The sequence below is a fragment of the Lontra canadensis genome, unplaced genomic scaffold, assembly GCF_010015895.1.
Source record: "Lontra canadensis isolate GAN:19392208 unplaced genomic scaffold, GSC_riverotter_1.0 scaffold618, whole genome shotgun sequence".
Taxonomy (NCBI): domain Eukaryota; kingdom Metazoa; phylum Chordata; class Mammalia; order Carnivora; family Mustelidae; genus Lontra; species Lontra canadensis.
Window position 1 is genome coordinate 1 of NW_022631602.1, and position 16055 is coordinate 16055.

General features: G+C 38.0%; 2 pseudogenes; one reads left to right on the forward strand and one right to left on the reverse strand.

The window, feature by feature from the left end:
• Positions 1-2670: 2670 nt before the first annotated feature.
• Positions 2671-3471, forward strand: LOC116863151 (annotated as a pseudogene).
• Positions 3472-14864: 11393 nt separating this feature from the next.
• On the reverse strand, positions 14865-15549 carry LOC116863149 (annotated as a pseudogene).
• Positions 15550-16055: the final 506 nt, after the last annotated feature.

Here is a 16055-nt window from a genome sequence, read left to right on the forward strand (position 1 = left end):
CTACTCCAGCTTTCTTTTGTTGTCCGTTAATGTGATAGATGGTTCTCCATGCCCCCACTTTTTAAAAAAAAGATTTTATTTATTTATTTGAAACAGAGAGAATGAGGGAGATTAGGAGGGAGGAGCAGACTTCCCACCAAACAAAGGCCAGGATGTGAGGTCATGACCTGAGCCAAAGGTAGACACATACCTGACTGAGCCACCCATGTGCCTTGTCCATCCCCTCACTTTCAGTCTGAATTTGTCTAAAGACAAACGTGCAATTTGCCTAAAGGTCTGAAAGGAGTCTCTTATAGGGAGCATACAAGTGGTTCTTTTTTTAAAAATCATTCTGATACCCTATATCTTTTGATTGGAGCATTTCGTCCATTTGCTTTCAAAGTTATTATTGATAGATATGTATTTAGTGCCCTTTTATTATTGTTTTGTCATTGTTTCCCAAGATTTCTCTGATCCTTTCTTGTCTTTGTCACTTTTGGTCTGTCTTTCCCACTCAAAGAGCCCCCTTTAATATTTCTTGCAGGGCTGGCTTGGTGGTCATGAACTCCCTTTGTTTTTGTTTGTCTGGAAACTCTTTATTTCTCCTTCTCTTCTGAATGATAGCCCTGCTGGATAGAGTGTTCTTGCATGCAGATTTTTCCCATTCAGCACTTTGAATATATCATGCCAGTTTCTTCTGGCTTGCCAAGTTTCTGTGGAGATATCTGAAGCTAACTTTATGGGTCTTCCCTTGTAAGTTAAGGACTACTGTCCTCCTACATTTAAGATTTTTTTTCTTTATCACTATATTTTGCAAATTTAATTACAATATGTGTTGGTGTTGGCCTGCTTTTGTTGATTTTGATGGGGGTTCTCTATGCATGCTGTACCTGAATGTCTATTTCCTTTCCCAGATTAGGGAAGTTTTCAGCTATTATTTCCTTAAATATGTATTCTGCCCCCCTTTTCTCTCTTCTTCTTCTGGGACTTCTATAATACAAATGTTATTAACTTTGACAGAGTCACTGAATTCCTTATGTCTATTCTCACATTGCATAATTCCTCTTTCTCTCTTTTGTTTAGCTTCATTTTTCTGTCTTCTATGTCACTTGTTTGTTCCTCTGCTTCTTCCAGCCTGCTGTTCTTGCATCAAGCCTGTTTCCAATCTCATTCACTGCACTCTTCATCTCTGATTAATTCTTTTTTAATATTTTGTCTCTGTAGTAAGGGTCTGCCTCATGTCTTCTATTCTTTTCTCAAGCCCAGTGAGTATCCTTATGATTGTTGCTTTAAACTCTCCATCAGACATATTATTTGTATGTGTTTCACTTAGGTTTCTAAACATGGCCTTATCTTGCTCTTTCATAGGGGACAAATTCCTCCATCTTCTCATTTTGTCTAGGTCTCTGTCCTCTTCTCTGTTTAGAAAAGGCAATCATGTTTCTAATTCCTGAAATTAATGGCCTTTAAGGAAGAGTTATGTCTTTCCCAGGGCTTGCCACTTCAGGGAATGTCTTTGGTTTGTGCTATGTGCACTCTGCTATTGTGTTCTGTCTCTCCTTCAGGCCAGTCATCTGCAGAGTTTCTCCTCTCCTGCTGCAGGCAGTGTATGGTCCTTGGCCAGTTGTGGTGATTTTTTAATTCCATGTGCTCTGCACTGTTTTTGAAATGAGACCTGACACTCTCCCCACCAGAACCGAAGCCCTGTAGAACTCTCTGTTTGAAGATGTGGTGTGGGCAGTGGTTTGTGCCGGTCTTCTGGAGGAGGAACGGAGGCATGTGTGACTAAGAAGGATAGTACTGCCAGAGTGTAGGGTGGTGGGGCTTGGTGTAAGCAAGTTGGGCATCCAATGTTGGTGCTACACTGATTCCCACAGGTGGCTCTGTGTTTATGCTGAGGGACAGGGTAGGAAAATGGTGCCAGAAAGCTCCTTTCTTCCTGGAGACTTGTCTCCATAAACGCTACCTCTCAGGGACACACTATGAGAGAAGTAAATAATCTCCCCATGTGTGCCCCAGGCATTCTTTGATTACTGTTTCCATGATGTCTAGCCCTGTGTTGTTTGCCTCCCTTCTCTTCAGGAGCAGCATGGTGCCCTCAGGCTCTATCCCAGCCAAGCTTTCTGACCTCTAGGCTTTAGGGGCACCTGAGTGTCTCAGTCAGCTAAACAGCTGCCTTTGGCTCAGGTCATGATCCTGGGGTGCTGGGATCAAGCTCTGCATCAACCTCACTGCTCTGCAGAGAGTCTGCTTCTCCCTTTGCCTGCTGCTCCCCCTTGCTTGTGTGCTCTCTCTCTCTGGCAAATTAATAAATAAAATCTTTTATGAAAGATGAAACTCCAGACTTTAAGTTCTGCTTGTTGTAAGAACTCATAAATTTCAGCCCTTCTTATTTTCCAAGACAATGACTTTGGGGAAATAGTCTCTTTGTGTGAACACTCTCCTTCTCTTGCCCTATCCACAACTAGGGCTTCCTCCCCTCTGCTGCACCCACAATACATTTCTCCCCTAAAATGGGTCTCCACACTTTCTACCTTCTTCGATGTAGACTCTTCTCTATCTGTAGGTGTGGAATTTTTTCTGTCAGTTTTCAGGTTGATTTCTGGGGTATTTAGGATGATTTGATAGTTATCTAGCTGTGTTCATGGGATGAAGTGATCTCCTACTCCACCACCATCTTCCTCTGTCCAGAGAAGATTGTTTAGTATGGTACATGGGTAATCCACAGAACCTACCTTCTGGATCATGATACATTGGAGCCATTAATCTTATCCACATTTCAAAGGTAGTGATGGAAGTAAGCTAAGACCAAAGGCTGAATTCTTTCTTGTCATGAATACAGGGATGAGGAAGTATTTCCTTAAAAGCAGAATCTAGTGGAATGAGTAAATCTGTTGAACTAAGCTATAAAAATTACAGTAAAAAGTAGTCAGATTCACAGCATCATTCTGATAAACTAAGTCAACAAGGTGAATGTAGGAAGAAGCAAGTGTCTTGGAAAACTGGTGTTGGTTGTATACCCATCATTACTCTAACTCCGTAAGAAGTAAATAAATATGGTGAAAGTATTGGCAAATAATTTGATGTGGTCATGAAGCTGTCTTCTTTACTCCTAAATCTCCTTCAGATAGTGCAATTATCAATGCTGGATATTGTGTTAAGCAAGGAATGGTGATGAAGCAATTGGAAGAGAAGATATTTTTTTTTTCAATTGGATGAAAACACAATAGGCCACTTCAAAGCTAAACTGGAAAAGGAAACTCTCTGATAATACCACTTAAAGAAGATCATGAAGTACAGGAATGTAGACAGAGCAATGTAATGATGAGGGACAAACTCTTCAAAAGTGTAACATTGTTTTGAACTTTCTGTGTGCAGGCTGATAGCCCTGAAGAGATGCATACTTGGATTAAAACAATCTCTGGGACTTACTCAAAAAAAAGCAAGTCCCAGGACTTAGTACTTACAACTGGTCATAGAATGTTGAGTTAACCAAACTGCTTTTTACAGTTATGGTAACTGACTTTGTCAAAAGTAATGCAAATTTTCTCTACAGTCATCAGGTTATAAATGTGTATTTTTTAAATGATAAATTATGATAAAAAAGAACTTCACTAATTGAAAAAATCACATTAAGCTGTCTTCTAAAGATTAATTTACTGAATTGGCTCTAGAGTTTCAATTTCTATGTTTTAGGTATTTGGAAATTTTTTATGCCTCACCGCTTGAAATCGCCTTTGTTCTCAGAGTACATACAAACTCATACATGCATATGCATTGGATAAACTCTACATTACTATAGTTTGCATGGAATTTTAAATATCAGGTGAAATTTAGCCCCCTCTTAGAAATCTATAGTGTTTTGTTAATTTGTATCACTTTGTTTTCAAAGTTACTTGTGTCATAAATAAACACAATATACTAGGGACTATATGGCAGTGCATTTGGAATGGCCATATTTTAAGGACATACTTAGATTTGATTTAGGTGGAAACAAATTGAAATTAATATTTACAACTGGTAATTATTTCACTGCAGTTTTTTTTCACTGCACTTTTATTATTTTTATTTATTTTTATTTTTTATTTCTTTTCAACGTAACAGTATTCATTGTTTTTTGTTTTTTTTTCATTTTTTTAAAATTTATTTTCAACATAACATTATTCATTGTTTTTGCACCACACCCAGTGCTCCATGCAATCCATGCCCTCTCTAATACCCACCACATGGTTCCCCCAACCTCCCACCCCCCGCCCCTTCAAAACCCTCAGGTTGTTTTTCAGAGTCCATAGTCTCTCACGGTTCACCTCCCCTTCCAATTTCCCTCAACTCCCTTCTCCTCTCTAACTCCCCTTGTCCTCCATGCTATTTGTTATGCTCCACAAATCAGTGACACCATATGATAATTGACTCTCTCTGCTTGACTTATTTCACTCAGCATAATCTCTTCCTGTCCCATCCATGTTGCTACAAAAGTTGGGTATTCATCCTTTCTGATGGAGGCATCATACTCCATAGTGTATATGGACCACATCTTCCTTATCCATTCGTCCGTTGAAGGGCATCTTGGTTCTTTCCACAGTTTGGCAACCGTGGCCATTGCTGCCTTTCACTGTACTTTTAATAAAGGATTAAATATGTACCCTTTGTTACATTTAAAATATTAGTTTTATGAATGTGTGATATATTCAACACTAAATAAATACAATTAAATGGAAGGTGAGAAGACTATGCTGTTATTGGTTTCAGTGAAATTCAGTGAAAAAAACTAAACTTGTCAGACTCCCAGACAAAATATTAAGTATGAAAAATGTTGCATTCTGCTAATTAAATAAATATAAAGAAACATGACTTTATATTTTTATTTTCTACATTTTCATTTTTTGTCCTTCTAAAATATGTGGGATAATTCCTAGTGTTGATTGAGAATATACACTGAAATAAAAGGATAAAGCTGGTAGGTTTTCTTTTAAACACAGTTTAGTTGCAACTGGACCACTGCATTCTAGTTTAGGCTGACTGAATCTTCAGGTGGCAAAGCTGCCAAATTCAGCTTTGGTGACCGAACTGGTTTCTTAGTGGAAATGATTGTTAAATGTCATTGCTTTGAATTCACTCCTAAAAATGCATTGTCTTGGATTAGGAAAGACAAATTCCATATGATTTCACTCATATGAGGAACCTAAAAAGAATGAATGAGTAAAGAAACAAAAAACAGAATCAGACCTATAAATTCAGAGAACAAAGTAATGGTTGTCAGTGCGGAAGGGGGTGAGGGGAAAAGGGCAAAATGGGTGAAGGATAATGGGAGATGAGTATTTCCAATTATAGAATGAATAATTCATGGATATAAGAGGCATAGACTAAAGAATACAGTCAATGATATTGTAATGGCATTGTCGTGAGCATAACATCATGCGTAAACTTTCAAATCACTATGTTGTACACTTGAAACTGATGTAATGTTGTGTGTCAACTATACTCAAAAAATTTAAAAAACAATGAAATTAAGATGCATTGCTTTAGGAAGGAACTTGAACATGTATACTGCATGGCTCATGCTTCTGCTCTGTGTGTGTGTTTTGTTTGCTTTTCAGCAAATAAAGTCTCACACTGAGTTACTTAAAAAAATTTGCAGAACCTTAATAATGATTCAAAGACCACAAAACTTTAGCATAAGCATAGTTTAATTTATTAGGCTGGATGGTGGGTGCATGGGCTACATTGTACAATTCTCATATACATTTTTTAAAAATTAAATTTATTTTAATGAATTTGAATGAAAACTTCCTTTTCTTTTGGTTTAAATATTCAAGCATCAGCATCTTTACTTCTGTTGCATAGTTCAAGTAACAAAGAAATTATTATGAGCAATGGGCTAGACATTGTGCTAGATTCTTGGGGTACAAAACTGAAAACACACACAGTCCCAACCTTTTCTAACAGTCTAGTGAAACAATAGTAATAGTTCAAATTGACTGCATGTTTATGTAGTATTTTTGAGTGATGGAAGTATTTTAAATGGGTCTTATTTAATTTTCACAATAATGTTATGAGGTAGGTATAAATTTTACCCTGTTTCTGAGACAGACAAATTCAAAAGCTTTTCTAATCCCAAGTTCACCCAGCTATTAAATAGCTGAGCTGGAATTTAAAAGGATGTCAACCTAGTTCACCATGACACTAGTTAGCCTCCCAAAACACATCATTTCCATGTAAGCAGGGAACTCCCACATAATCTAGAAGTTGATACTACCTAGCAAGCTGTATAGATGCTGCGGCGCCAGAGGACAGGCACTTTGACCAACCATCCAGGTATGACGTCAAGAGACACTGCCAAGGAGACACGTGATGAACTAAATATCCCTATGCTTTATTTAAAAGATCAAAACTGGTGAGGTAGTTCTGACTTACAGATTTACAACAGTAATTTCAAGAAGTACCAAGAATTCCCTCAGAGAAGATCCTAGAGAAGGAAACTTCATACTGTTTGTCCAAAAACAGACTCAAATTACAACAGTGTATGTTCCAGTGCCATGGCAGCAGTGTGGAAAGCATGACGTCTTCATTCTGCATTTCATCTTGATCTGTTGCCTAGCTGGACTTGCACCGATTTTTTTTTCTCCCTCCCCAAAACTGAAGAACTTCATTGAAAACAATGACTGATAGAAACTCCAGATTTTTGCTTTAAAGTCAACTGACAACATCTTCCAGATTTTCCTAGTACTGCACATTTTTTTCACTATTTTAAAAACTCTGAGTTCCAAAACCAAATTAACAAAAACTTTGCTGGCAAAGATTCTGCTCAAAGATCTAGCCATCATACTACTTATATTTCTAAATTTCACATCTGTACCTTTTTTTTTTTACTATATTCCCTATGCTGTACATTACATCACTATGTGTTATTTATTTTATAACTGGAAAACTGGGGGTACCTGGGTGGCTCAGTTGGTTAAGTGTCTGCTTTTGGCTGTGTAATGATCCCAGCGTCCTGGGATTGACCCCTGCATCAGTCTCCCTGCTCAAGCAGGAAGCCTGCTTTTCTCTCTCCCTCTGCCTGCGGCTCCCCCTGCTTGTGTACTCTCTCTCTCTTCCTCTCTATCAATAAAATAAGAAAAACCTTTAAGAAAATTAACTGGAAAACCATACCCTTTGATCCTCTTCACCTATTTTATCTATCCTTCCACCTCCTCCACTCTGGCATCCATTAGTTTGTTGTCCGTAACTAGCTATGTTCTCTGTATCTATGAACAAAACTCATAGATAGTTGATAAATTTGTTAGATTGTTAGTTTGTCTTATATTTTAGATTCTTCATATAAGTTAAGCCATACAATATTTGTCTTAGTCTGTCTGGTTTATTTCACTTAGGATAATACCCTTTAGGTCCATCCATGTTGTCAAAAATAGGAAGATTTGGGGGCACCTGGGTGACTCAGTGTGTTAAAGCCTCTGCCTTCAGCTCAGGTCATGATCCCAGGGTCCTGGGATCGAGCCCCTCATTGGGCTCTCTGCTCAGCAGGGAGCCTGTTTCCTCCTCTCTCTCTGCCTGCCTCTATGCCTACTTGTGATCTCTGTCTGTCAAATAAATAAATAAAATATTTAAAAAATAGGAATATTTCATTCTTTCTTGTGACTAATATTCCATTGTATGTATATATGACATCTTTCTCACCCATTCATCTACCAATGGACATTTAGGTGGCTCTCATACCTTAACTATTATAAATAATGGTGTAATGAATATTGAATATGGGATACGTATGTCTTTTCAAATTAGTGTTTTCATTTTCTTTGGATAAATACATAAAAGTGGAATTGCTGAATCATAATGTAGTTCTATTTTTAAATTTTTGAGGACCCACTGTACTGTTTTCCATAGTAACTGCACCTATCTACCGTCCTACTAATAGTATATTAAGGTTCCCTTTTTTCCACATCCTCCCAAACACTTGTTATTTCTTGTCTTTTTGATAATAACCATTCTGATAGGTGTGAGGTGAAATATCAAATTGTGGTTTTGATTTGTATTTCCCTGATGGTTAGTGATGTTGAGCATCTCTTCATATGCTTGCTGACCATCTGTATGTTTTCTTTGGAAAAATGTCTATTCAGGCCCTCTGTCCATTTTTTAACCAGTTTATTTTTTTATATTGAGTTTTATGAATTCTTTGTATATTTTGGATGTTAGCCCCTTATCAGCTATATCATTTGCAAATATCTTTTCCCATTCAGCAGTGTTTGTTATTGTTGTTTTGTTGATGTTTTTCTTCACTGTGCAAAAGCTTTTTAGTTTGATGTAGTCCCATTTGCTTATTTTTGCTCTTATTATCTTTTGCCAATTGGCAAAACTGCAAGATGGTTTTCAGCCATAGAGAGCTCATTGAGGCTGGGAAACTGGCAGAGATGGTGCAGCACACACCATAGATGATATTGGTTCACACTAAGGTACTGGAGGTAGGAATTGCAGTTAGTTATTAGCTAATTGAGGATGATGTAATGTTCTCAGATAACCAAATTCGGGGCAAATAATTTCTAAGGCATTGTCACGAAGATCCAAACATTGGAGTTTTACAAGGGACCTAATGGCTTTTGAAACCACAACTGTCATTTGAGTGAAGGTACAGTTCCACAGGATTTGGAAGCTTCTGAGCAAGGTTTTCTGGAAAGTTTGGAGGCCATGATTAGATATCAAGCATACTGCAGCACTACATCTTGTAAAAATTGGTCCATTTCTCGGTGTTGGAAGAGCCAGCGCTCCAGATGCAGGTGGCGCTGGATGGCAAGTTCTCTGTATACATTTTTATGTCTTTAACATGTTATATAATACTTTAAATTAATGATCATAAGAACTCATATTATTTAGTTCTATCTCTTCCTGAACTTATAATGTCATTTCATAATGCCTTTAACATACGCTAAGTTCACTTTAACAATTTTCTCATGTATTATTCAGATACAAGTTGCTTTTACATAACGAACCCTGGTTTATCATGTACACTATATTGCACTCATGTTTCCAAATTTGTACCTAAGGTAATTTAGCAATACATAGGTCTATCTAAATGACAAGAGTGAAATATTAAGTGTAGGATAGAAACTTTAAACCTAAAAAACTATACTGGGCACAGACGGTGGAAAAATCATTAAACAAAGAGGGAGCAGGGGACACTTGGGTGGCTCAGTCAATTGAGCGTCTGCCTTCTGCTTGGGTCATCATCTTGTCGTTCTGAGATCTAGTCCCACATCAGCCTCCCTGCTTGGTGGGAAGCCTGCTTCACCCTCTGACCACTGCTCCCCCTGCTTGTGCGCTCTCTCTCTCTGACAAATAAATAAATGAATATTTTTTAAAAAGAGGGAGTGGGCTTTCAGTATAAAGTCCAGAAAGTGGTGCATTAAGAAGAAAATTTGAACATTTAATTCCTTTTGGTAGGAGTGATGAGTATGTTAGGATCATTGACATAAGAATCATAACTCATAAGAGCTATGACTTACTGTGCACGAACAAACCTTATTATTAGGATTTTATCCCATGTAGATAAGAAAAGAACATGTAGACAGAAAGGTACCAATCATTGATCCACTTGCAAACTAAAATTCTTATTAAAAATCACTTGTTGGTTTATGGTTCTGGGACAAGACAGATTCCCACTGTACAAATAAAACTCTATACATGATACCTAAAAATATAAAAGAAGGCCCTGGAATGTGGGGAGAATGTCTTATTACCCCCCCCCCCCAACTCAACAGAATAAAACAACACAGGTCTGGCATTTCCCAAAGCCCAACCTATCAATAGCAGAAAGCCCAGATATGTTCATCTCTCCCTTGAATTGAAGTACTATCACAAATACCAATGAAGTCTGGTGGAAATGGCCAGGAGGATCTATCAGGAGACCTGCTGATAATAAGCAGTGGGGGGAAGTGCTTTTCTTCCCTGCTAGGCTACTTTCCCTTGCCAGAGACAAGGGGCAACAAGTAGCTCTATCCAGGAATCTTCTTCATCCCCAGGGCCAGAGACATCCATAACAAAAATTTTAAAGCAGTCATTATAAAAATGCTTCAACAAGCAACTTAAAATTCTCCTAAGTGAAGGAGAACAGAAATTCTCAGTAAGAAATAATAATGTAATAACTGAAATAGGAAAACTCTGCCCAAGGTAAGCTCAATAGTAGCATGGTGAAGACAAAGCATTGTGTCAGGGAATTGAGGACATATCAATAACATTTACGCAATGTGGACATAGAAATAGAGTAAAAACAAACAAACCAGAGCCTGAAGAATCTGTGACAAAATTTTTTAAAAATCTAACTGCATGCTGCTATTTATAAGAAACTTCAAATTCAATGACATAGGTTGATTATAGTGAAAACAGAAAAAATACATAATGAAAGTATTAACAAAGGGAAATTTTTTGAAAAAAATCGATAACATTGATAATCCTTTCACTAGAAGAGCAAAAATAAAATGAAAGAATACACAAATCACCAGGAATGAAAGAGGATGTATTATAGATCCTACATAATTAAAAAGATAATAGGAAATATTACAAACAATTTCATACTAATAAATTTGACAACTTAAAAGAAGAAATAACCCTCAAAAGTTATAACTCAACCAAGATAATATACATAATCTGATCAACTGGTTAGTCCTATAACCATGAAAGATTTTGAATTTGTAATGAAACACTTCCAGGAAAAGAAATTTCTATGCCAGGATGGTTTCACTGAACAAGTCTGCCAAACACTTAGATAATAATTAATGCTAATTTACACAATCTTTTTCAGAAAATAAAAGGGAGGGGAATACTTCTTATAATAATTTTATGATTTAACTATTACTCTAATTCCAAAACAAGACAAAAGCAGCACACAAAAAAAGAAAACTACAGAGCATTATTTCTCATGAATATAAATGAAATAAAACAGCAAACTATTAAAAATAAAATACAAAAATACAAAAAAAAAATAGAATTCTACACCTCATTACTGCATTCACAGCATGTAATGGCCCATTGTTAATGTTTGACACTGACTTGTGGGACAAATGAATTGATTAATTAGTTAATTCTTTTTTCAAGGTTTTATTTATTTATTTGACAGAGATCACAAGTAGGCATAGAGGCAGGCAAAGAGAGAGGAGGAAGCAGACCCCCTGCCAAGCAGAGAGCCCGATGTGGGGCTCGATCCCAGGACTCTGAGATCATGACCCGAGCCAAAAGCAGAGGCTTAACCCACTGAGCCACCCAGGCGCCCCTAATTAGTTAATTCTTATGGACCATTCCACTCCACAGTCCCAAAGTCAGCTCAAGCGCAACATGACTAAAAATTGACTTATTAATGTATGTATTCCTAGTCCCACTCTGCACAATGACTAGAACATAGCCAGTAATACTACAAATAATATTTACTGAAAGAGTAAATGCATCAACTAAAGATAAGCTAACTATCCACCACCTCAGCCTCAAATCAAAGGCTATACAAAATGGCAAATGGCATAGATTCTGGAGTCAGATAAAATTGCATTCAAATTCAGTTTTGCTATTTATCAAATGTGTGAACAGAAACAAATTTTTAACTCCTCTGAGCTTCCAGAGAACTTTTTCTCACCATCTACCGTCTGACTGCTAAGTCAATGCCATATATTTTAGGCTTTTATGGGTTTTGTTTCTGTAACATTCCACTTCCAGTACCAGTAGCTATTTTAGTCAGGCTAAGCAAGATTAGGTTGTTGTAATAAAATACAGCAAGATCTCAGTGGTTTGACATTTATATCTTGCTCATTGTACATGTTTTTCATGGATCAGAAGGAGTATTTTCTCTATATTATCCTACTTGGGGACATGGGATAATGGAGGCTACAACTTCTAAATCTTCACCAGTTAGAGCATCAGGAAGAGGAAAACATGAAGAAACATTCATCAGTTCTAAATTGTTCCCAAAATAAATGACACTTTTTACCTCCTTTTATATTTCATTTATAAGAGAAAGGAGCATAGCTATGCTTAACTTCAAGAGAGCAAGGAAATGTGACACTTCCCATTGCACGGAATTTCCCATGTTTAAAATTGATAAAGAGTACTAATATTTATTGCATCTTTAAATATTTAAAATAAATATTTTTAAATATTTATTATTATTTAAAATACTAATATAAATAAATAATAATATTTAAAATGAATTAAATAAATAATTAAAATGAATAATAATTTTTAAAATAAATATTATTAAGTATTTGCCTTACATGGCATATATGACACATTGGCAAACTCTGTCAGCTCTACCTTCAAAATGAACCCTGAATCTGTCCAAATCTCATCTCCTGCAATAATAACCTTTCTCACAGATTGAGATTTTCAGACAACAGATGCCGACATGAAATTAGGAGTGCAAAAACGATATCAAGAGTATAACTGTAAGTGTTCTCCAAGCAACAGTACCAGAGATTGCTTAAAAGGAATTGGTTCACTGACAATGGCTGTTGCTAATACCATGGTCCATACCCCTGCACTCTGGCCCAACTGCCCTTCTTGTTTAAGTTTACCTCAGCCCAGTGAGGCAGGCCCTGCCCACAGAAAACTAGCACAAGCCCCTGCCCACACCATGGCCCTAAAGTGTAGGGTCTTAGAGGTCAGCAGACATGGCTGGCTCTTGGAGTGAAGGCAGACAAACAACCTGAAGGCAGACCAAGGAAAAGGTGATCTAAAGAACAACTGGGACACACAAGGGTAGAATATATGAGTTCTAAGTGAAACACATACAAATAACATGTCTGATGGAGAGTTTAAAGCAACAATCATAAGGATACTCACTGGGCTTGAGAAAAGAATAGAAGACATGAGGCAGACCCTTACTACAGAGACAAAATATTAAAAAAGAATTAATCAGAGATGAAGAGTGCAGTGAATGAGATTGGAAACAGGCTTGATGCAAGAACAGCAGGCTGGAAGAAGCAGAGGAACAAACAAGTGACATAGAAGACAGAAAAATGAAGCTAAACAAAAGAGAGAAAGAGGAATTATGCAATGTGAGAATAGACATAAGGAATTCAGTGACTCTGTCAAAGTTAATAACATTTGTATTATAGAAGTCCCAGAAGAAGAAGAGAGAAAAGGGGGGCAGAATACATATTTAAGGAAATAATAGCTGAAAACTTCCCTAATCTGGGAAAGGAAATAGACATTCAGGTACAGCATGCATAGAGAACCCCCATCAAAATCAACAAAAGCAGGCCAACACCAACACATATTGTAATTAAATTTGCAAAATATAGTGATAAAGAAAAAAAATCTTAAATGTAGGAGGACAGTAGTCCTTAACTTACAAGGGAAGACCCATAAAGTTAGCTTCAGATATCTCCACAGAAACTTGGCAAGCCAGAAGAAACTGGCATGATATATTCAAAGTGCTGAATGGGAAAAATCTGCATGCAAGAACACTCTATCCAGCAGGGCTATCATTCAGAAGAGAAGGAGAAATAAAGAGTTTCCAGACAAACAAAAACAAAGGGAGTTCATGACCACCAAGCCAGCCCTGCAAGAAATATTAAAGGGGGCTCTTTGAGTGGGAAAGACAGACCAAAAGTGACAAAGACAAGAAAGGATCAGAGAAATCTTGGGAAACAATGACAAAACAATAATAAAAGGGCACTAAATACATATCTATCAATAATAACTTTGAAAGCAAATGGACGAAATGCTCCAATCAAAAGATATAGGGTATCAGAATGATTTTTAAAAAAAGAACCACTTGTATGCTCCCTATAAGAGACTCCTTTCAGACCTTTAGGCAAATTGCACGTTTGTCTTTAGACAAATTCAGACTGAAAGTGAGGGGATGGACAAGGCACATGGGTGGCTCAGTCAGGTATGTGTCTACCTTTGGCTCAGGTCATGACCTCACATCCTGGCCTTTGTTTGGTGGGAAGTCTGCTCCTCCCTCCTAATCTCCCTCATTCTCTCTGTTTCAAATAAATAAATAAAATCTTTTTTTTAAAAAGTGGGGGCATGGAGAACCATCTATCACATTAACGGACAACAAAAGAAAGCTGGAGTAGCCATACTTACATCAGACAAACTAGATTTTAAACCAAAGATGCTAACAAGAGATGAAGAAGGTTACTTTATCAAAATAAAGGAGACAAAACAACAAGGAGACCTAACAACTGTAAATGTTCATGTACCCAACATGGGAGCACCCAAATATATAAAACAATTAATGACAAACACAAAAGAAATAATTGATAAGTTACAATAACAGTAGAGGACTTTAAAACACCACGTAGACAGCATTGAAACACAGCATCAACAAGGAAACAATGGCTTTGGATGACACTGGACCAGACTGACTTTTTTTGTCTTGATAGAAAAGTACTGGAGCACCTGGGTGGCTCAGTCAGTTAAGTGTCTGCCTTTGGTTAAGGTCATGATACCGGGATCCTGGGGTTGAGTCCTGCGTCAGGCTCCCTGCTCAGTGGGGAGTCTGCTTCTCTCTCTCTCTCTCTCTCTTCCCCTCTGCCCTCTGTTCCTGCTCTTTTATGCCTTGCTCTCGCTCTCTCTCTCAAGTACATGAATGAAATCTTAAAAAAAAAAATAGAAAAAGAAAAATACCGAAAAGTTTTAATTCTCTGAATACCAAGAGTTAATATTTTATGACTACCCTTTGAAAATAGGGTACTTGGGAGCAATTTTGAAGTTTTCAAAATCAGTCTAAAGCTTATTAAATCCAACATGACTTTCACAGACTGCAAAACGACTTCCTTATAAAAGAGGAGCAGCCAGGCTTCGGGTGGGTCTGTCACTGTGCTCAGCTAAGTTTCTGTCGGGCACAGAGTCCGGGGGCCTTCCCACTCCTTCCATGGGGGCCTTGGTTCAGCGACACTTTATTTCATGTGTCCCTTGAAAAGCCCTTTCTGATGTTCCCTATCCATGCAGTCCCGTAAGGGTGATGCCTTCCTCTCAGCCTGAACGCATTTATTGGAGTGTACGTGAAATAAAGAGCCATCCCCCGCAAGATGAACTTCTGATTCTCTGTGGCAGTTTCCTGGCAGACATGCAGGTTGAGAACTCCCGTTCCTGCGTCCACAGCTACGCGGGCTGTGGCTGGTGGGTGCAATAGCGTACTTTGTTCTGGGACATGTACTTGAAAAACTGCTGCTGACGCATTCCATGACAGGTACAAAAGGACCCGGTGTCCCACGATTTGGTTTTCACTGGGAGGGTAAGAGTCAAAGCAGTAACCTTTCAGTCGTTTGTTCCAGAACATCCCAAAGAAGGTAGGCTTGTGGTCAGGCCCGTGCGATTCTGGGTACACGTTCTCCAAGAACACCTGAAACCCTTCGACCGGAGTTTTGCATGGAGCTGCCTCCTCTCTGTTACATCCCCAAAGGGCTCCACAGGGGCGGGGGGCTGTGATGGTCATAGAGCTCTTTAAAGTCATCCATCCACATGTCAGCTGTTCGGATGCTGCTGGCCCACAGCCTTGTTGCAGGAGTAGGGTTGAGTATACTTTAAAAAAAAAAACTGACTACCCGGCCAGCCTCGAGATAACTGCAACTCCGGCAACATAGTAGCAATGTGCTTTTTGAAAGTAAAGCTTACATTTTGAAACAGTTTGAGGCTTACAGAATTAGCACTAAGAGAGTAAGACAGTTCTCCTATACCCCCACAATCACATTTCCTCTATTATTATCATTTTATGGTAATGTGGCACATTGTAACACACTGATATTGAGATGTTATCATTAACCGAAGACTATACTTTATTCAGACTCTCTCAGCTTTTCTCTAATGTTGTTTTTGTGTTCCCAGATCCCATGCAGGGTACGACCTCATCTTTAGTACTCTTAGTATCTTCCTAGGCTTCCCGTGGCTGTGACAGTTCTGTCGATTTCTGTGAGTGTTATGCCCCTGACAGTTTGAAATTTGTATCAGCACTCCGAAGTTCTTTAGCTTACTGTTAGCACGGTGTGTCTTTCTCCATCCCTTTACTTAAGCCTCTCGGAGTCACTGTACTGAAAGTAGGGGCTCGCAGACGTTATAGATACAGCTGCAGTTGTGAAATTCGCTGCGAC